The sequence below is a fragment of the Triticum aestivum genome, chromosome 3B (assembly GCF_018294505.1).
Source record: "Triticum aestivum cultivar Chinese Spring chromosome 3B, IWGSC CS RefSeq v2.1, whole genome shotgun sequence".
Taxonomy (NCBI): Eukaryota; Viridiplantae; Streptophyta; class Magnoliopsida; order Poales; family Poaceae; genus Triticum; species Triticum aestivum.
In genome coordinates this window covers 397,960,508-397,984,231 of record NC_057801.1, presented here as the reverse complement: position 1 = coordinate 397,984,231, position 23,724 = coordinate 397,960,508, and positions in this window count along the sequence as shown.

Genomic DNA, 23,724 nt, shown 5'->3' with positions numbered 1-23,724 from the left:
CAGGAGAAGAATTCCCAAACTAGGGAGACAAGATGAATAGAAGATAGAGTAGGATACATGTTAACAGTTCAACCCAGACTCATCTACAAACCTTGGGGATTCAACCTTTTATATAAATGGGAGTCCCTAAGAGAAAAGATTAAGTTGCAATCTCTCAAAAGCTAGGATAGCGAATCCGCATCCTTGTAACCAAGATCATCACCAATATTAATCAAGCACGAAGTAGGTCTTTACCTCCATCTTGAGGGGACAAACCTACGTAAACTTGTGTCCTTCGTTCCCGATCAACCCCGTTCAAGTAATCACCTAGTTGTGATGCCATCCAGACTTAGTCCTTTCACGAGGACATCTGCCGTGACAAAACCACGACAGTTGGTGTCCATAGTGGCGCCTACGCATGGTGGTGTTGAGTTCTTGGAGGGTGCTCTCCCAGGGATCGAGGGATACGTAATCGACCGGATGACGAAGAGTCGCCGAGGCAAGCTCTACATCGATGACTTAGGCTGGGGCCCCGAGAATGACTCAATTGAGTACAGGTACTAGGTCCCCTTCAGCAAGATCCATGTCTTCATTGGCGTAATCGGAGAATCTGGTCCTGAGCCGGACATCAGCTCCAACATCGTCAAGTAGGCTCATCGCATCAGACCCAAATAGGCACAAGCCGTCCTGACTCGCGCTTTCATTCGCTTCACCCATGGGGTCCATCTTTCTGGTACCTCTGCATCTGGCGGGGTCAAGCTGGTCAATTCCTATAGTGAATCCTCGCTTGGAGATACCAAGTTGATGCTTCCGCTCTTTGATGACAGGCTGGGGGCTATTTCGACGATGACATCAATTCGGAAGTTTATGAGCCGCCCCGTCGTGAAGCTGTCTTCATGGTAGGCGCTCCAATTGAGACAGGGCTGAGTCAAAACTCTACAATGGCTGGGGCCGAGACGACGGCTTTTGCCGCAGCCGGCTTAGGCCTACGGTTAGCTCAAGCACTAACCGAATTGGTATCAACTTGGGCACACTTTTGGCAGCTCCGGTTACCACGGAGAACATGGTCGAACGTAACACAGAAGTTGCGAAGCTCCACAAGCAGATGATAAAAATTCAAGAGGATAACAATGCAGAAAATCTACGCTTGGCACAAGTATGAATTTAGATTGGAAGTGAGACAAAACTTTTGGAAGAGGAAATGCTACACCTCAGTTTTCTTTAGAATGGGTCAGATGCGGTACATCGATGAAGGCACTAGAGCCGGCTTCTGGTAGACATCGAGTTGGGGCGCTTGTTTGATACACCACGCAACTCGCCTCCTCCTATGGTTTAGAGAGCAGACGCGGCGGTTGCACCCCAATTGGTCCATAATGCTCTGCCAAACATAGCTCCGCAACATCAGCCAGTTCAGCCACCGTCGGCTCGACAGTAGTCACCGGTCGAGAGTTAGCCTCGTCGATTCCAGACACCAGTAGGTCATTATTAAAATCTAGTGGAAAATGTGTTGGCAGCAACTCATAATCTTGCTGCAATTCTGGTTACCGAAAATAGCTCAGTAGAAATCGAAGCCAGAAACGGTATTGAGATGCTAAAAACTACAATCACTCGGCATGCAAATTACTTCTATAGCCAATATCGGCTTCACTCTACCCCTCACCCAAGTCATAGCAGGAGTCATCATGCTGAGTCCCTAGCAGTGTCCAACAGTGGTCGTTAGCAGCGTCAGTAGACGCAGCAGAATCCAGCATGAGCGGCGGCCTCAAATGCATAGGAGATCATAGATGCCGCTCATGTCATGCACGAAGCAGGGGTAGGAAACATAGGGGCAACATATGTTCAACCTGCAACATAGAGCCTACCCGCCTCAGCCCAGCCGACACTTTGAGGCACTAGGATTTCCAGTAGGACCAGCGGGACTCCATGCTTAAGGCCCGCTCTGCGGAATGAGCTTATGCCGCCTTATTTTAAGGTTCCTGACAAAGTCCCCAATTACACAGCCAATCTAGAACCAGCTGAGTGGACTGGAAGTTATGAGTTAGCCATGGATATGTTGGAAGTCGGCGGTGCGGTCTGTTCATGTTATCTAACCATGATGTTGGAAGGGGCTAACACGCACGTGGCTCCTGCTAAGTCCATTAACACCTGGGAGGAACTCAAGGAGTGTTTCATCAAAAACTTCCAGGGAACCTGGAAGCGCTCAATGAGGATTGTCGATTTGGAGCACTACATCCATCATGATGACAAGTCAGCCCACCACTGGTCATGCCGAGTTGCAAAGATTATCCACTCTTCAGACAACATCTCGGCTGCCCAAGCCGTCCTGGTCTTAGAAAAGAACTGTCACTTAAACCACTCATTTAGAAGCTTGGTCATCTCAAGCGAAAGGTGAAAGACATGGGTGATCTCATGGATGTTTTAACTCGGTATGCCGAGTCTAATAATACAGAAGATCCAACTTCACATGACGAGAAGTCTGGCAAGAGCAAGAAAAACACCAGCAAGGTTCAGCAGAACAATGGGCACAACGGTGGTCACAGGCACAATGGTAACCATCACAACAAGCGCAAGAGTACCGACGGAGGTTCATATTTTGTTGCTAACACAAATAATATCTTCAAAAACTAGCGTCGGAATAGTAATTCTGGGAAACTTATAATTGGAACCAACCTTGTAACTAGGAGGAAGCCCTTAAAGCCCCGTGTCCTAAACACAGTTTAGACGGCAAGCCAGCAAATCATTCCTGGGAAAATTGTTTCATCATGTAGTAGTTCAGAAACCAAGCTTATCAGCACCATCATGGTGGGGGCAATGGTGGACATCCAGGATACCGTGGAGCCGGCGGGGTCCGGAGCTAGCTTTCCAGGTGTAGGCTCACAAGGGCATTTCTCCAATGCTGACTTCCAGGGGTCAGGGGCTGGTAACGACGATGGTAATAATCAGCGATCTGGCCAGGGAAGTCAGGACCAGGGAAATCTGTCCGGGTTTTAGGGTAATCCCAAGCAGTTGAATAGTGGGCAATATATTGTTTTCACGACTAGTACTTGCAAGCATGACCGAAAACTTTAGAAATGGGCCATCAACATGGTTGAGCAGGCAATTCCAGAATACTCGAACCGGTTAGAGCAACCAGTGACTTTGAGTCGAGAGGATGATCCTCCCCGGGTTGATAATCTAGGTTGCCTTGCTCTAGTGGTGGCACCTCAAGTCGGTGGTGTAAGGGCATATTTATCCCTTAGTAGTTTTGGTGATTGATGACAATTGCTTTTGCGGACTAATCGTGTGCATTGAGCTTTTCAGATATATCATGACTGAACACAAGACGATTTGATGCCCCTCAAAGATTATTGAAGACGACGTTTCTCTACGTTTCTTTTCGGTGGATTTGAGTCGTAGGAAAGCCGTACTATTAAGAGGGGGTCCGCGTCGGACAGGTTTGGGTGGAATCTCACGTACACACGTTCCTTTTGCACCTCCTTTTTTGGCTCTTTTGAGCTTTCTTCGTCTCACCGTGTCTCTGCAGAATGAAGGACTCCTAGTGTTGCTGTTCATAGGCTGGCGGTAGTACTGCTCCCCAGAGCGGTACTACCACAAGCACCAGCGGCAGTACCGGGCTCTAGCATGGTAGTACCGCTCCATCTGAGCGGTAGTACCGTGAGCTCAGGCCTGGCTCTCCTGCGCAAATGGTAGTAGGGCGGATGTAACTTGTTACATCCACGCCCTACGCGATAGTACCATGCTCTGGCGTGGTCGTACCGTGCAGCCTGGCCAGTCACAGTGGCATGAGCGGAAGTAGGGGCGAATGTAATTTTTTAAATCCGCACCCTACACGGTAGGACCGCACCTAGTTTGCGGTAGTACCGTGTCGGACTTCTGCATAGATAAAATCACAGCGGATGTAGTCACGAATGTAAATTTTTATATCTGTGCCTACCGTGCCTGGACGGTGCCTGCCATGCGGTAGTACTGCATGGGGTCGCGGTAGTACCGCGCCAGCGGTTCTATCGCACCTTGTCGGTGCTCATATGGTCGGGTCCAGGCCCTGCCACGCCCACGGTAGTATCGCGGACCACCGCAGTAGTACCAAAGGCCCTTGTGGTAGTACCGCTCTTGTGGTGCGGTAGTACCGCGGGTCGCGGGGTGAGTAGTGAGTAACAGTTGGAATTGTCCCCCACTATATAAACGGGTCTTCTTTTCCAAGAAGACCACTTCTACCATCCCCAAGCTCCATTGTTGCTCCAAGCTCCATTTTCACCCGATCTCTCTCCCTAGCCAATCAAACTTGTTGATTTTTTAGGGATTGGTTGAGAAGGCCCCGATCTACACTTCCACCAAGAGAAATTTGATTCCCCCTAATCCCTTGCGGATCTTGTTACTCTTGGGTGTTTGAGCACCCTAGACGGTTAAGGTCACCGCGGAGCCATAGTCCATTGTGGTGAAGCTTTGTGGTGTCGCTGGGAGCCTCCAATTAAGTTGTGGAGATTGCCCCAACCTTGTTTGTAAAGGTTCGGTCGCCGCCTCCAAGGGCACCAATAATGGAATCATGGCATCTCACATTGTGTGAGGGCGTGAGGAGAATACGGTGGCCCTAGTGGCTTCTCGGGGAGTATTGTGCCTCCACACTGCTCCAACGGAGACGTACTTCCCCTCAAAGGGAAGGAACTTCGGTAACACATCCTCATCTTTATCAGTTTCACTCCTTATCAGTTTCACTCTTGTGCAAGATATATTGTGGTCTATCCCTTGCTTGCTTGTGTGCTTATTGTTGTTGCATCATATAGGTTGCTCACCTAGTTGCATATCTAGACAACCTACTTTGATGTAAAGTTTAATTTGGTAAAGAAAAGCTGAAAATTGTTAGTTGCCTATTCACCCCCCCTCTAGTCAACTATATCGATCCTTTCAATTGGTATCAAAGCCTCGTCTCTTTATTAAGGACTTTGCCGTCCGAAGTGTATGGTTGACACCGTAGACGGTGGGGAGGAGCAGTCCGGTGTGAATCCGGTCTCGTCTACAGCCGATGGGGGAACCGTGGTCTCTCATGAGGAATTCAATGCGGCTTTGGACACATTGAAAACCTCCATGACGACCGAGGTTGAAAGCATGTTTAATAAATTCTTAGAAGGGCTTAAAATATCTATCGCGCCGATGAAAGTGGTTGATCCCACTAACAAGGTGACGGATGCTAATTCCGACAAGGGGGAAGCTACTAGTGAAAAGGCTCCTTCTTCTAGTGGCAAAAATGGCAATGACATCTTTGCCAATGTAGAACCTCCACTTACTTATGGTGGGCCGATTCCTTCCACTCATTTGAATCATGCCGGTCCTCCCCATAAGATTGTAAAAAATGAGGACTTTGATTCTTGGGTTTATTGCTTTAAGCGTCATTTGAACCATGTTAATACTAACCTTTGGAGAATCATTGAAGAAGGTTTTTATCCGCATGACCGAAGCAACTTCACTCCTCGAGAAGCCGCGGATAATCAATTCAATGAGAATGCTCTCTTCATCATCCAATATGCAATTCCACCCAAAGATCTAGCTCATCGCCGACCCTTCACCGTGGCCAAGGATGCATTGCGGCATGTTGTTTCTCTCTACAGGGGAAGCGCAAGCATTCAACGCTCCAACTATGAAGTAGTGCAACATAAAGCCGATGAGTTTGATATGAAAGAAGATGAAAAACCTCGTGAGCTCTATCAGAGATTAACTACTCTCGTGGTCTCACTCCGAGATCATGGGAGCAAGGATACGAATGACAATTGGATCAAGCGCAAATTTCTCAAGGCCATGATGCCTTACCACAAGGCCATGTTCTCCGTCATTCGTCAAAGGCCGGACTTTCACACCTTGTCCTCAAGTGAAGTGTTCGATGAGTTTGTTGCTATGAGCATCTTGCACAGGACCGCCGATATTGTAGTGCTACATTATCAAAGAGCAAAGAAGCCCAACCTTGCCTTGAAGGACAAGGTTAGTGTGGAAGAAGAGGATGATGAGGAAGAAGATGAGAGAAACCACGAAGATAGTAAGTATGATTATCATGAACACATGGCTCTTGCTTCAAGGAAATTTTGGAGCAAGAAGAACACAAGGCCAAGCTTCAACAAGAATAACTCAAGTAGCTTGAAGGGCAAGCAATGTGTGAGAACATGTTATAACTGTGGCAATGTGAGACATTTTGTTGCGGAGTGCCCTTATGAGAAGAGGGAAGACAATGGTGGCAAGCTCATCCAAAAAGACAAAGCCAAGTCTTTCCCCAACAAGAAAAACTTCGCCAAGAAGACTCCAACTAGAGGGTTGGTGGTTCAAGAAGAATACCATGAGGATTATGATGATGATGAAGATAGTGAAGCCGTGGCCATGGCCTCCGTTGCCATTGCCACAACTCCAGCGGTATCCCTCTTCGACTCACCCATTGAGAACATAACCGCCAAGTGCCTCATGGCTAAAGCCGCCAACAAGGTAACCCCCAACATCAAAACCACCATCATTAATACTCCCTCCTTGACGGATTGCATTGATGAAAGTGAGGGGTCTAATGAGGAGGTAAATGAATTTGAGTCTTTTATGAGTAAGCTCAAGGGAAAATCCAAGAAGCACTTCATTGCTCTCTTGGAACAACTTGGTGAAGCCAATGACATGATTGAGGCTCATGAAGAAACCATCTCTAAGATGGAAGGTCATAGTCATGACTATGCCAATGAGATATCGGATCTTTCTAATGCTCTTGAGGAAGAGCGTGTGCATCATTTGGCTCTTGAGGAGTCACACAACGATGACCATGCTAAATTAAAGAAAGATCTTGATCATGCTCTTGTTGTATCTCGTGTGCTAAGCTCCGAGAAGGCTAAACTTGGGGTTGACCATGCTAGACTCAAGGAGGAGTTTGATTTACTCGACAAGGCCCACAAGGTCTTGAAGGGTGCTCATGCAAGCCTCAAGGAGTCTCATGATCAACTCCAAGTGAAGCTAACCAAGGAGAAAGCCACTTTTCCTCATATGGTATTAATTGATAATGCAAATGCTACTAACCCGTGTTGTGAGCATGTGCATCTTGTGGAGGAGAATGCCAAGTTGAAGGAGCAACTTGAGAAAGGCCTTGTGATGTGCATACAAGGTGAGAAGAACCTCAATGACCTTTTGAGCAATCAAAAGGAAGTTGTGGCCAAAGAGGGAGTTGGGTTCGCACCCAATTCCAAGAACAAGAAGAAGAACGACAAGACCAAACGACCTCCCCCTCTCAAGCAAACTTTTGTGAAGGAGGGAGAGGGTGCTCCTAAGGAGAAGAAGAACAATGTGAAGGGTGGTGATGTCAAAAAGGGCAATGCCACTCCTTCCGACAAAGCCGGCGACTTTAACCCTTCTTATGTGTTGTGCCGTGCTAGTGATGGGCATGTTTATGCTAAATTTGTTGGTTCTCCTTATGAGTACATTGAATGGTCTATTTGGGTTCCTAAGACCCTTGTTACTAACATCAAAGGACCCATTACTAAATGGGTACCTAAAACCAAGCATTCATCTATTGTAGGTGTTTGCTTCCGGTGGGGGATCATGGTTGCTCGATAGTGGAGCCACAAATCATATGACCGGAAGCAAGGACTTGGTGGTGGACGTGCACAAGATCCCTTCTATGCCCACCAACGTCGAGTGGGGTGATGCCTCGTCTTCTAAGGTATTGGGTCTTGGCAAGGTTGTCATTTCTCATGATCTCACGATCGAGAAAGTCATGCTTGTTGAGTCCCTTGCTTACAATCTACTTTCCGTTCGTCAACTTGCACTCATGGGCTTTGCCACTTTCTTTGATATTGATACCGTGGCCCTCTTGTGGAGCAAGACTCTTAAAGTAGCCTTTGTTGGGCATGTCGAGAATGGTCTTTATGTGATTAACTTTTCAGAGCGACCCACTAAGACAGCGACATGCCTAATGGCTAAAGTTGATGTGGGATGGCTTTGGCATCGCCGTTTATCCCACGTCAATATGAGATCTTTGCAAAGTCTTCTAAGGGGGACCATGTCCGTGGACTAACAAATGTTAGTTTTGCCAAAGATCGTGCTTGCAGTGCTTGTATCGAAGGAAAGCTACATGAGAAGGCTCACCCTCCCACGACTATCATCTACTCGAAGAGACCCTTGGAGCTCCTTCACATGGATCTCTTTGGGCCTCCATCCTTTGATAGTCTTGGGGGTAGAAAGTATTGCTTGGTGATTGTGGATGATTATTCAAGATACACTTGGGTATATTTCTTCAAGAGGAAGAGTGAGACTCAACAAACCGTCATCGACTTTGCAAATGAAGCTCAACGTCAACATGATGCAAAGATCTTGACAATAAGGAGTGACAACGGCACCGAGTTCAAGAACTACACCTTGGATGAGTTTCTTAGTGATGAGGGGATCAAGCATCAATATTCTGCACCATACACCCCTCAACAAAATGGTGTCGCGGAGAGGAAGAACCGGACGTTGATGGATGCGTCAAGGACCATGATGGCGGAGTTCAAGTCTCCGTACAACTTTTAGGCCGAAGCCATCAACACAGCATGTCATGCATCCAATCGGCTCTATCTCCGCAAAGGCTTGAACAAGACTCCTTATGAAATACTTACCGGTAACAAGCCCAACCTCAAGTACTTCCGGGTGTTCGGGTGTAAGTGTTTCATTCTCAAGAAAGGTGTTCGTTTGTCTAAATTTGAGGCTAGAGCTCATGAGGGCATATTTGTTGGTTATGCTACAAACTCTCATGCTTACCGTGTCCTCAACAAGTCCACCGGACTCATTGAGGAGACGTGTGACGTGGAGTTTGATGAGAATAACGGCTCCAAAGTGGAGCAAAGTGGTACTTGTGATGTAGGTGATGAAATTCCTCCCCAAGCCATAAGAAGAATGGGTGTTGGTCATATCCTACCCATTGAGGAACCCCTTGTGGCCGAAGGAGAAGGACAATGCTCCACTCAACTGGAGCCATCACCAACCCAAGACCCACACGCTTCCGAAGAACAAAGTGAAGGCCCTCAACCTCGTGAACAAGATCAAGGGCAAGATCAACCTCAAGATGGTGGTGAACCACCAAGTGATGCCCAAGGTCAAGTTCTCCCTTTCGAGCAAGTTCAAGATCAAGAGCAAGCTCAAGATCAAGAACAAGCTCAAGACGGCGCTCAAGATGATCAAGTTACCCCTCCTCTTTTCACATCCGAGGAGGAATTAGAGCGTCGTGCCGTGAAGATCGCTTCCAAGCTCACTACCAAAGGTCATCTCATGGAGAATGTGGTTGGAAGCCTAAGAAAGGGGGTAAGCACTCATAGACAATTAGCAAACTATTGTGAACATCATGCATTTGTTTCTTGTGTCGAACCCCAAAAGGTTTATGAGGTGCTCAAGGATCCGGATTGGACTCAATGCCATGCATGAAGAACTCAACAACTTCGAGCACAACCAAGTGTGGAATTAGTGCCAAGGCCAACCGGAATCATAATGTCATTGGAACCAAGTGGATATTCAAGAACAAGCAAGATGCTCATGGGATCATTGTTCGCAACAAGGCTCGTTTGGTGGCACAAGGCTACTCCCAAGTCGAGGGTATCGACTACGGTGAAACCTTTGCTCCCGTTGCTCGCCTTGAATCTATTCGTTTGTTGATTGCTTATGCTTCTCATCATAATTTCAAGTTGCAACAAATGGATGTGAAGAGTGCTTTTCTTAATGGTCCCATTAATGAGTTGGTGTATGTCAAACAACCCCCGGGGTTCGAGGATCCCTATTTCCCCGATCATGTGTACCAACTCAACAAGGCGCTCTATGGCCTTAAACAAGCCCCACGTGCGTGGTATGAGCATCTTACTGAGTTGTTACAAGATCGTGGGTTCGAAATCGGGAAAATCGACCCCACTCTTTTTACTAAGAAGGTCAAAGGGGAGTTGTTTGTGTGCCAACTATATGTTGATGATATTATCTTTGGTTCCCCTAACAAAGCTTTCAATGAAGAATTTGCCGCTCTCATGACCTCAAAGTTCAAGATGTCTATGATGGGAGAGTTGAAGTTCTTTCTCGGGTTCGAAATCAAGCAAAGAAGAGAAGGAACCTTCATCAACCAAGCCAAATACACCCAAGACATGCTCAAGAGATTCAAGCTAAGTGATGTCAAGCCGGCCTCCACTCCAATGCCCGTCAACTGCCAACTTGACATTGATCCCAATGGTAAAGCGGTGGATCAAAAGGTATATCGCTCCATGATTGGATCCTTGCTTTACCTTTGTGCATCTAGACCGGATATCATGTTGAGTGTGGGAATTTGTGCACGGTTTCAAGCCACACCTAAGGAAAGCCACTTTGTGGCGGTCAAGCGAATCTTTCGATATTTGGCTCATACCCCAAACTTTGGCTTATGGTACCCAAGAGGAGCCAACTTTGATCTTTTGGGCTATACAGATTCAGATTGGGCGGGAGACAAAGTGGATAGGAAGTCCACCTCCGGAGGGTGCCAATTGCTTGGTTACTCTTTAGTGAGTTGGTCTTCTAAGAAGCAAAGTTGTGTATCTCTCTCGTCCACCGAAGCGGAGTATGTGGCTGCCGGTAGTTGTTGTGCTCAACTTCTATGGATGAGGCAAACTTTGAAGGATTACGGTGTCACTTGTGACGAAGTGCCTCTTTGGTGTCACAATGAAAGTGCCATCAAGATCTCTCTCAGCCCGGTGCAACACTTCAAGACGAAGCATATTGAGATTCGGTATCACTTCATCCGGGATCACATTAGGCGAGGGGAGATCAAGCTCAAGTATGTCAACACTCATGATAACCTTGCAGATATTTTCATGAAGCCCTTGGATGAAGCAAGATTTCGCGAGTTAAGGCATGAGCTAAATATCATTGATTCGAGCAATGTGGTTTGAACCCTTGCACACCCCACCATACTCATCATGCTACCTTGTCTAGGTGTAGGCATGGACATAGGGGGACTGTTGTTCTCTCAATGAACTTTCCCTCCCCACATTATGCATAAATTGATCAAATTCTTGCACATTAGCCATTTTTTATGGTACTTGTGCTTCAAAGACGAGTCTTGGTCATGGGCCCAGGGATAATTCTTCGCGGTGCCATACCAAGTGACTCATACATAGGTGGCTTCGACCACCGCCCTCTCTTCCTGAGAGTTGTAGTTAGTGCTTTGGTCTTTGTTGTCTTTTGCCTTTTCTCTGTGCCGAGTTTGTGTCATCGTTGGTGCTTTCCTCTTGGTTGTTCAACGCCTTGAAGGTTGTCTTGCAAATGTTGTTTCCCTCTCATGTGAAACTTGCATTTTGTTGGGGGTACGGTACTACCGTGGCGAGCCACGGTACTACCGCAGGGTTTGTTTGCTCTGTGCGTGCACAGTTGCTTCCCAGGGGCACGGTACTACCGCTTCCATCGCGACAGTAATTTTTTACTTCCGCTGGAACAGCGGTACTACCGCCTAGTGAGTGGTACTTCCACCCGGGCGGTACTACCATGAGGACACGCGGTACTACCACGTCCATGTGAGCGGGTGCGGGTTAAGAGTGGGGCAGGGGGAGTTCTAACTCCCCCATATTCATTCATCTCTCTTCCCCACCCCGTCTCTCTCTCTCCTACCCAAGAACAGCGTCGGAGGCCCTCGCCGGATCTCCTTCTCCGACCGCTCTCCTCGGATTCCGACCGGTGGGATCATTCTCCACCTCGCCCCCTTGCCATGGACCATGGTTTTTCCCCAAGTTCCTCGCCTTTTCTTCCGTTCTTGTGCTTCTAGGTCTTGGGGAGATGCATGTAGTGTTCATGAGATTTTTGGCTAAATCTGTGCAAGAGGGATTTGTAGGAGAGTGGTAGTGTAGTAAGCATGCTTTTTGGATTGTCAAAATAGTTCAGTTTGATCAACGGTAGTACCGATCTAGATTTGCGGATGTTCTAGATCCAGATCCGCGGCTCTTGGAGCTTTTTTGATCTGTGCGGTACTACCGCTCCTCCTGGAGCGGTACTGCCGCATCCATGCTCGTAGCCTGCTCCACGCGGTACTTCCGCTCCTCGGTGCAGTACTACCGCTTGGAGCGCGGAAGTAAAAAATTACTTCCGCTCCAGGCGCGGTACTACCGTGCCACCCCGACACGGTACTACCGCGGCTGGTGTGGATGTAATTTTTTACATCCGTACGATGGCTTGGTACTACCGTAGATGCATCTTGAGCTATTTTTCTATCCAAATCGCTTGCTTGTTTCTTTTGGCTTTGCCCTTGGCATTTGCATTGATACTTCTTGTTTTTCGTGTGTGTTCTTGTGCTTTGTGTCTAGGTGGTGGCTCTGGTTCCCATGTTCGTCGCTCGAATCCCAGCCGTGACACAGGGTCAAAGCGGCTGCGCAATCAAGATGAAGCTGCAGAGGGCTCCAATGCCTCCCAACACAGAACCAAGCACACCGCCACCAAGCAGAAGGAGCCCGTCATGCACATGGATGAGATGCCTCTGGCCGAGTTCATTGTTTGAAGGAAGATCAACCCATATGTGAATCCCCATGCTAACTTCAGAGGCAATGATCTGTTCTGGACCAAGCAGCGGAACCTTATCTATCTGGATGTGATCAACGCCAAGCAGAACATCTACATGGAAGTTCACTGGATTGACATGCATCATATGAGGCAGGACAACCACCGTGGCTATTTTGGAGAGGCCTTGGATCTGGTGGAGCAGTTCGGCATTGAGCACATGCTTACATTTCACATGGACTTTGATCCAGAAATTGTGGCTTAGTTCTTTGCTTCGGTCCACTTCAATTTTGATGAAGCAAGGACCATGACATGGATGACAAATGGTAAACGGACGACTGCTAAATGGGAGTATTTGATGGAGTTGCTTCAAGTTCCAGATGCGGGGCTAGTCTGAGTCTACCAACAAGAAGAAGCTCCTGCCCTTCCTTGATGATAAGACACTTCCTACCACGAAGAAGGTGTGGGTGCTGAACCCCTTCCTTGACATCATGCATTGGCTATTCCGCAACACCCTCTTCCTGCGCATTGGTGACATGGGCCAGGTGCATGCTTATCTTGTTGATATGATGCTCATTTGTGAGGATGCTTGTCAGGCTCAGACTCAACCACTTGATGTATCACATATCATGTGGTGTGAGCTTGAGTTTGCAGTGTTCAACCGTAAGGTCCCCATCTATGGGCCTTACCTGTTTCTCTTGATCTCCAAGACTTGGGAGAAGCTCTATCCCAATGATGAGTTTGAAGCCCCCGACTGGATTCATCCTGAGCCCATCAAGCTCCGCATCAAGAGCCAACGGGCTAAGACCACCACTGCAGCCGAGCATGCCAAGATGGCTATGGATGAGGAGGAGATTTAGGAGGAGGAAGCTGCTGAGGACCGTTCTGCTAGTTACACCCCTCCTTCTACTGAGCCATCTTGGGCGAAGAAGCTGAAGACGAAGATGAAGAGGTTGTTCTGCATGCAGTCCCAGGGTCAGTACAAGGCACATGTCGCTCAGAAGGAGAGTCGTCGTCGCGACAAGAGGATCTTAAGGGCGTGCGGCGAGGAGGTGTCTAGCGGATCTGAGAAGCACATCACCCCCGAGGCTGCCTGGATGGCTAAGCAGGGCTACAAGTGGACTGATTCTGAGGAGGAGACCATTCTTGCTGCTGAGTCCGACGATGAGGAGTCCTTTTTCGCCTGAGCTACCACCTATGTCGTAACCACCTATGTCGTAGGTGCCCTCTCTGCCTTTTTGGTGTCTCGATGCCAAAGGGGGAGAGAGTGTAGGATTTGCGTGTCGTGTGTCATGTGTTTCGCCTTGTCGCTTTGCTTTTGGTCTGTTGAACTTCGTTTGCTTTGGTTTGGTTTGTGCTTTTGAGACTAAGTTCTATCATATGGTGTAAGACATATGCACTCCTGCTTATCTTTATGTCTTTGTTACTTAGTTATATCCATCATCTTGCCTACTTCTTAGTGTTGATTTTACTGTTGCAAGAGATGCCTTGTCTATAAAATATAGGGGGAGTGTTGATCCTAGTTTATGTGCCGTGCAGTCCAAAGCACATATCTAGAGTGCACACATCTAGGGGGAGCCCATCTATATTTTATAGATTGTGGATTTGTCGTTGCCTCACTCGATATCCCTATGTGCAAATCCCGTATTGTCATCAATCCACCAAAAAGGGCGAGATTGTAAGGGCATATTTATCCCTTAGTAGTTTTGGTCATTGATGACAATGCTTTTGCGGACTAATCGTTTGCATTGAGCTTTTCAGATATATCATGACTGAGCATAAGAAGATTTGATGCCCTCGAAGATTATTGAAGACAGTGTTTCTCTACATTTCTTTTCGGTGGATTTGAGTCATAGGAAAGCCGTACTATTAAGAGGGGTCCACGTTGGAAAGGTTTGGGTGGAATCTCACATACACACGTTCCTTTTGCACCGCCTTTCCTTTGGCTCTTTGGAGCTTCCTCCGTCTCACCGTGTCTCTGCAGAATGAAGGACTCCTAGTGTTGCTGTTCATAGGCTGGCGGTAGTACTGCTCCCCAGAGCGGTACTACCGCAGGCACCAGCGGCAGTACCGGGCTCCGACACGGTAGTACTATGGGTGCCCATGGTAGTACCGCTCCATCAGAGCGGTAGTACCGTGAGCTCAGGTCTGGCACTGTTGTCCATTCGGTAGTAGGGGCAGATGTAATTTTTTACAGTCGCGCCCTACGCGGTAGTACCGTGCTCTGGCGCGGTAGTACCGTGCAGCCTGGCCAGTCACAGCGGCATGAGCGGAAGTAGGGCCGGATGTAATTTTTTGCATCTGCGCCCTACATGGTAGTACCACACCTAGTTTGCGGTAGTACCGTGTCGGACTTTTGCATAGATAAAATCTTTGTGGATGTAGTCATGGATGTATTTTTTTATATTCGTGCCTACCGTGCCTGGACGGTGCCTGCCATGCGGTAGTACCGCACGGGGTCGCAGTAGTACCACGCCAGCGGTTCTACCCCACCTTGTCGGTGCTCATATGGTCGGGTCCAGGCCCTGCCGCGCCCACGGTAGTACCGCGGACCACCACGGTAGTACCGCAGGCCCTTGCAGTAGTACCGCTCCTGTGGTGCAGTAGTACCATGGGTCGCGGGCTGAGTAGTGGGTAACGGTTGGAATTGCCCCCCCCCCACTATATGAAGGGGTATTCGTCTCCAAGGATACCACTACTTCCATCCCCAAGCTCCATTGTTGCTCCAAGCTCCATTTTCGCCCGATCTCTCTCCCTAGCCAATCAAACTTGTTGAGTTTCTAGGGATTGGTTGAGAAGGCCTCGATCTACACTTCCACCAAGAGAAACTTGGTTCCCCCTAATCCCTTACGAATCTTGTTACTCTTGGGTGTTTGAGCACCCTAGACGGTTAAGGTCATCATGGAGCCATAGTCCATTGTGGTGAAGCTTCATGGTGTCGTTGGGAGCCTCCAATTAAGTTGTGGAGATTGCCCCAACCTTGTTTGTAAAGGTTCGGTTGCCGCCTCCAAGGGCATCAATAGTGGAATCACGGCATCTCGCATTGTGTGAGGGCGTGAGGACAATACGGTGGCCCTAATGGCTTCTTGGGGAGCATTGTGTCTCCACACCGCTCCAACGGAGACGTACTTCCCCTCAAAGGGAAGGAACTTCGGTAACACATCCTTGTCTTCATCGGTTCCACTCTTGGTTATCTCTTACCTTTACTTGTGCAAGATATATTGTGTTCTATCCCTTGCTTGCTTGTGTGCTTATTGTTGTTGCATCATATAGGTTGCTCACCTAGTTGCATATCTAGACAACCTACTTTGATGCAAAGTTTAATTTGGTAAAGAAAAGCTAAAAATTGTTAGTTGCCTATTCACTCCCCTCTAGTTAATTACATCGATCCTTTCAGGTGGGTATAAACTTACCAAAGTACTCATGGACGGTGGGTGTAGTATCAACATCCTCTATTATGATACTTTCAAGCGAATGCATTTATTAGAGAAACATCTCAAACCATCTTCCACAGTGTTTCATGGGATTGTTCCTGGGAAGTCGGCATATCCTATTGGGAAGATTAAGTGGAGGTTTCTTTTGGCACTGAATTCAACTACAGTTCCTACCATTAGAGGTGGTCAAAATCAAAAGTCCATATCATGAACTGTTTGGACGTCCAGCTTATGCTCGGTTCGTGGCATGACCCTGTTATGTCTATCTAAAGCTCAAGCTGCCAGGACCTGAAGGGACTATCACAGTTAATGGGGACATGAAAATTTCTCTGGAATGTGAGGAAGGAGATGTAGCTTACGCCGAGTCGGCCTGTGCAGCCGAGGAGTTGAAATTTTACAAAGAAAATGTTGACTCGACATACATGACATCTATGAAAAAACCAACTACCGAGTCTGATCTCCTGCTCAAGTTAAAGTCGGCTGAGGATAGTAACCAAGCTGATTTTACCCCTGGCGACTCATCTCAGCAGTTCACCATAGGGGCGAATATAGATCCCAAGTAGGAAAGCGTGCTCATCGAGTTCATCCATGAGAATCAGAACATCTTTGCATGGAAACCTTCCGACAAGCTGGGTGTACCGAGAAGACTCGCTGAGCACCGCCTAAATGTTGATCCCAAGATGAAAGATGTCCGACAATATCTCCGTCGTTTTAACGAGGAGAGACGCAAGGCGATTGGCAAAGAAGTGGCTCGGCTCCTTGCTGTTGGGTTCATTGTTGAAGTTTTTCATCCTGAGTGGTTGGCTAATCCAGTGCTTGTTCTGAAGAAAAACGGTACTTCGCGGATGTGTGGCGATTACACAGACCTAAATAGGTCTTGTCCCAAGGATCCGTTTGCTCTTTCTCGCATAGATTAGATCATTGACTCCACTGCTGGTTGTGAGTGATTGTGTTTCCTAGATGCCTACTCCAGCTATCAGCAGATCAAGATGGCGGAAGAAGATCAAGAGAAAACAGCCTTTATCACACCATTTGGAGATTTCTACTATACCTCTATGCCGTTTGGACTTAAAAGTGCAGGTGCAACTTACCAGGGTTGTGTCCAGAACTGTTTTTACAAACAGGTCGTCGCAACGTCCACACTTATGTTGATGAAGCAGATAGAGCTTTTGAGATCCTCAGGAAACAGTTGTCAGAACCACCTGTCCTTGTTGCTCCTCATGAGAAAGAGCCGATACTCCTGTACATTGCTGCCAGTAACAAAGCAATAAGTGTGGCAGTTGTCGTGGAGCAGTAAAGAGGAGGAGCCAGAATATACAGTCTAGTGGCCAACCTATTATGTCAGTGAAGTGTTGACAGAGCAAAACAACGCTACCAACATTGGCAGAAGCTGGTTTTCAATGTCTCCATGACCAGTCGAAAATTGATACATTATTTCCAGGAGCATCCCATCATTGTGGTAAGTTCCACGCCTCTCCAAGATATCATCCAGAACAGGGAAGCCACAGGCTGAGTCGCAAAGTGGGCTATTGAGCTTGGTCCACATCATTCGAAGTATGTGCCTCGGACAGCCATCAAATCTCATGGTTTGGTTGAGTTTATTAATGATTGGACTAAGCTGCAAGCCCCTAAAAAGAAGTTGGACAATACATATTGGACGGTACACTTTGATGGATCCAGACAATTGGAAGGCTCAGGAGCTGGAGTCATCATAACATCTCCATGAGGTGCTAAGTTTTGTTATGTTTTGAGGCTCATGTTCCCTATACTAACAATGCAGTTGAGTAAGATTGCTTCATGGACTCTGTATGGCTAAGGAGATGAACCTCAGTCGGGGTCAAATGTCTGGGAGACTCAGATTTGGTCGCTCAGCAAGTTTCTGGGACTTGGGACTCCAAAGACTCCCTCATGGTGGCTTACATGCATGATGTGGCAGTCATTGCATGACACTTGAAGCGATACGAAGTTGATCACATTGATCGTCGGCTCAACGAGACCGCATATGCATTTTCTCGTCTGGGATCTCTGCGAAGTGATGTCTACTATGCAACCTTTCCTCTTGTAGACTTATGTTGGGCCTCCAAGCACAGAGTTTTGTAGGACAGTAGCAATTTTCCCTAGGGTTTATCAATCCGTAGGAGGCGTAGGATGAAGATGGTCTCTCTCAAACAACCCTGCAACCAAATAAAAAAGAGTCTCTTGTGTCCCAAACACACCCAATACAATGGTAAATTGTATAGGTGCACTAGTTCGGTGAAGAGATGGTGATACAAGTGTGATATGGATTGTAGATATAGGTTTTTGTAATCTGAAAATATAAAAACAGCAAGGTAACTAATGATAAAAGTGAGCTCAAACGGTATTGCAATGCTTGAAAACAAGGCCTAGGGTTCATACTTTCACTAGTGCAAAGTCTCTCAACAATGATAACATAATTAAATTATATGAAAATCCCTCAACGTGCAACAAAGAATCACTCCAAAGTTTCTAGCGCAGAACGTAGGATGAAAACGTGCATCAACCCCTATGCATTGATTACCCGAATATCACCTCGGGAATCTGAGAGTTGAGTGCCAAAACATACATCAAGTGAATCAATAGAACATCCCATTGTCACCATAAATATCCCATCGCAAGACATACATCAAGTGTTCTCAAATCCAATACTCGATAAAACATAAAGAAACCTCAAGGAGAAAGACTCAATTCATCACAAGAAGATAGAGAGGGAAGAACACCATATGATCCAACTATAATAACAAAGCTCGCGGTACATCAAGATCGTGCCAAATCCAGAACACGAGAGGGAGAGATCAAACACATAGCTACTGGCACATATCCTCATCCCCGAGGGTGAACTACTCCCTCCTCGTCATGGAGACCATCGGGATGATGAAGATGGCCTCCGATGATGATTCCCCCTCCGGCAAGGTGCCGAAATGGGATCCCGATTGGTTTTTCATGGATACAAAGGCTTGCGAGGGCGGAATTTCCCATCAAGGGTTCTTTTCATAGGTTTGGTATTTATAAGAATTTTTGGCATCGGTCTCACATCAAGGGGGTGCTCCAGGGGGCCACAAGCTTGGGAGGCTCTCCCTAGGAGGGTGGGAATGCCCCCCAGTCTTGTGGCCACCTCGGTCACTTCATGGGACCAGTCTTCGTGGGTCTCCTTTGGTCCATAAAAAATCACCGTAAATTTTCAGCCAATTGCGAGAACTTTTATTTCTGCACAAAAAAATGACACCACGGTAGTTCTGCTGAAAGCAGCATCAGCCGGGTTTGTTCTAATCAAATCATAACAAAACCATATAAAATTGTTGTACACATGGCATGTATACTTCATAAAATTATAGATATGTTGGAGACATATCAGCATCCCCAAGCTTAATTCTTGCTCGTCCTCGAGTAGGTAAATGGTAAAAGAAATAATTTATGAAGTGTGAATGCTACCTAACATATTTATCAATGTAATCTTCTTTATTGTGGCATGAATGTTCATATCCATAAGATTAAAAACAAAAGTTTAATATTGACATAAAAACAATAATACTTCAAGCATACTAATAAAGCAATCATGTCTTCTCAAAATATCACTGCTAAAGGAAGCTATCCCTACAAAATCATATAACTTGTCATGCACAACCCCGATGACAAGCCAAGCAATTGTTTCATACTTTTAAAGTTCTCAAGCTTTTTCAACTTTCACGCAATACATGAGCGTGAGCCATGGATAAAGCACTATAGGTGGAACAGAATATGGTGGAGGTTGTGAGGACAAGACAAAAGGGAGAACGTCTCACATCAACTAGGCAAATTAATGGACTATGGAGATGCCCATCAATTGATATCGATGCAAGTGAGTAGGGATTGCCATGCAACGGATGCAGTAGAGCTATAGTGTATGAAAGCTCAATATGAAAACTAAGTGGGTTTGCATCCAACTTGCTTGCTCAAGAAGACCTAGGGAAATTTGAGGAAGCCCATCATTGTAATATACAAGCCAAGTTCTATAATGAAAAATTCCCACTAGTATATGAAAGTGATAAAATAGGAGACTCTCTATCATGGTGCTACTTTGAAGCACAAGTGTGGAAAAAGATAGTAACATGGTCCCTTCTCTCTTTTTCTCTCATTTTTTGTTTTTTTGTTTGGGTTCTTTAGCCTATTTTTTTTTATTTTGGGCTCTTTGGCCTATATTTTTAAGTCTGGAGTCTCATCCCAACTTGTGAGGGAATCATAGCTTCCATCATCCTTCCCTCACATGGGACAATGCTCTAATTTATTTTCTTACAACTCAAGAATTACAACTCGTGTCAGGACCCCGACTCAATGCCACATCGATCTAGCATGTAACACCTCATATCACTTTGCGGCCTCACGCACGGTATTCCCATGGGTGTCGCCTTACCTTTGCCCGGGACCGTTTGCGCCTTTTGGCACACGTATATGATAGTGTCGCTAGCATCCATATGATAAGGAGCCCGGGCTGACATGGCTAGTCGTAAACCCAAAGTGGCACAGACTTACAGGGACAGGCATCCATGACCCAGCATCGAACGTGTCGGTCATCAGCGAGTGAATCCAGGCTGTAGCACTGGGCTAGCAGGACTCTGGTGAACCGGGCTGTAGCGGGCTGACAGGACTCCGGTATTCATCGCGTGACATTTCCCCGAAGGGACAGACACAGGAACGAAGAAGGACACATGCCGGCCAGCCTAAGTGTTCCAGAGCAGTAGCAAGCTACCATGGCTCGGTGGAAACACTAGGAGACATTTCCCCGTAAGAGAGGCTACTAAAGATAAACAACTAGATGGTCAGATCCCACACATATCAAGCATTTCAATAACATACACACAATATGCTCGATATGTGCAAATACAACATGGCATCACAACATGACTCTATAACTCAAGTATTTTAATCAATAGGCTCCGAGGAGCGAGATATTACAAACATGGGTCTCATGACCCAACAATCAGAGCATACAAGTCAAAGCACAAGCGGAAGCTATCATGTCTGAGTACAGACATCTATAAATGAAAAAGGCTGAGAAGCCTGACTATCTACCAGATCCTGCCGAGGGCACAAGATCGTAGCTGAGGTAACAAGCTAAACGTCGAAGTCCACGCGGAACTACTAGCGAGACCGAAGTCTCTCTGCAAAAACATAAATAGGCAAACGTGAGTACAAATGTACCCAGCAAGACTTACATCAGAACTAACTACATATGCTTCATTATCAACAAAGGGGATGGTGGGGTTTAACTGCAGCAAGCCAGCTTTGACTCGGTGGCTATCCTGAACTACGACTGCAAGTAACTCTTTTGAGGTGGCGCACACGAGTCCACATATTCCCCATATCAATACACCACTATGGAATCGCTCCCGTCTCCCTACGAGAACGCCATCCATAGCACTCACGCTTATCTTGCGTATTTTAGAGTATCCACTTTCACTTGTCTATGAACTGATATAAGCAACCCAGAAGTCCTTTTCCGCGGACACGGCTATTCGAATAGATGATGTTAACCCTGCAGGGGTGTACTTCTTCATACATGTTTCCACCACTTAGCGTCTGCACACGACATGTGCTCGGCAGACTTCAAGCGAAAGCCGACGTGGGTGTAGACCACGACCTACCTAAACACTCAAGTCTCTAGTCCAGGTTTATCGCCTATTCAGGTTCCATCCGCAGGGAGTCCGGCCGAGGTTTCCCATACGGCCCCGAACGATGTGAACAAGGTTCCCGAGATACCTAACGGGTATTCGGTACACCCGGCCACGTACCTACCGCATCACAGCCCACCCCTACGGTCAGCGCTGTCCACGGCCTCCAGTAGGCTACAAACACCAGAAACTACTTGCAACTCCTGGACAGAGAGCTAGGGTGAATAAGAAGTCGAGCGGGGTCATATTTCAGGGCCCAATGCATGGTAGTAGCTGTATCTTAAATCACATATACAGATCTCGGTGCTTAGGGTCGGCTTCAATGAAACAACCCACCATGTACTCCTACATGGCCTCTCATCGATACCTTTACCAAATCGTGTTCACCACACCACTCTCATTACCGACATTAACATTTCACTCTAGCCCATCACCCAGATGAACCAGACCTGACACGACTCTAAGCATAGCAGGCATAGCAAGGTAGGAACAACACATACACATGGCTCAATCAACTCCTACACATGCTAGTGGGTTTCATCTAGTTACTGTGGCAATGACAGGTCATGCAGAGGAAATGGGTTCAACTACCGTAGCACACAGCAGTTTAAAACGCGTTGTCTTAATGCAGTAAAAGAGAGCAGGAGCGAGAACATGGGATTGTATCGATATGATCAAATGGTTGGTTGCTTGCCTGACGGTTCGATGCACTGATACGGTTCTTCGTTAGGGTAATCGCGGTACTCCTCGGGGGCAGAACCTGTCGCAAAGGACATCGATACACAAGCATTACCAAACAATGTGCAACAATATGATGCATGCATGAAACATGGCAATATGAGTGTGTTGGGCTAATGCAACTAAAACCAGAAGGGTTTGAACAAATTTGAATCAAAGATTCAAATTTCAAACTCAAACATGGCCTCTTTAAGTGCTTTTCCTTGTTCTGCTTAAAACATCAATTTAACTAGTTTGATCATGCATGAAAATAGTACAGATGGATAGATTGGATTTTTCTGATCATTTTTCATATATAATTTGTCCAATTTGGAGTTACAGAATAAAAGTTATGAATTTTTGAAGTTTAAATAATATTCTGGAATTTCCTGATTTAAATTAAATCCAGAAATTATAATTATTGCGCCAGCATGACGTCAGCATGACGTCAGTGGTCAACTGCAGCTGTCTGGGGTCAAACCTGACGTGTGGGGGCCACACGTCAGTGACAGGGGGGTTTAACAGGTTTAATTTATTCCTAATTAGGGATTAGTGGCGCTGGGGCCCACTGGTCAGTGTCAGGGGGTTAACTAACAATGGTTAGCACTAATCCTAATTAGCTACAGGGCTGGGCCCACCTGTCAGGGACTCAGGGGGTGTCCTGCCGTGGTCAAAATGGGTCAAACCCACCGGCGACGTGACGCCGGCGAGGTCCGAGACGGCGGCGCGACGCGGGATCGCGCTACAGGGCACGGGCGAGGCCGTGCTTGGGCTCGTTGGAAAGCTCTTGCTCCCGCGCGTCGAACGGTGGCCGTGGCTGGGCCTGGGGTGGCCGGAGTCGACGGCGGCGAGCTCGGCTGCGGCCGCCGGAGTTCGGGTGCGGTCGGGATCGATGTTGCAGGGGGTTTGGGGAGGCGTTAGTGTGTGCTACGTGATCCTGGTGAGGTGTGGAGCACGATAGTGTGCTCGGTTGGGTGCTACGGTGACCGTGGCCACGACGGCGACATCGCCGGCGGCGTGGAGCTCTCGGCCAAGGTGGGGCTAGGGCCTAGAGGTCGGGAGAGACCAGGGGAGAAGGGGAGCTCGGGGAGAGAGTGAGAGGCCTGGGGGGGGGTGCGTGGCGTCGCGGACGGGGTCCAGGGCAACGAGAGAAAGCAATAGGTGGCTAGGGGGGAAGCAGGAGGTGGCCGAGGCAGCGTCGGCGAGCGCCACGCCTCGCCTCTGTTCGTCCTCCTGGCAGAGGAGGAAGAGGACAAAGGAGGAGGAGGTGGGCTGGGCCGGCTGGGGGGAGCTGGGCCGGTGGTGGCGCCAGGTAAGGTTTCTCTTCTCTCTCTGTCTTTTTCTAATTATTTCAGTTTTCTATTTTGCAGGTTTGTTTTGAATTTGGTTTTGAAACCAATTCAATTTATTTTGCTTCTGACAATATTTTTAGGAGCTAAAAGAATTAA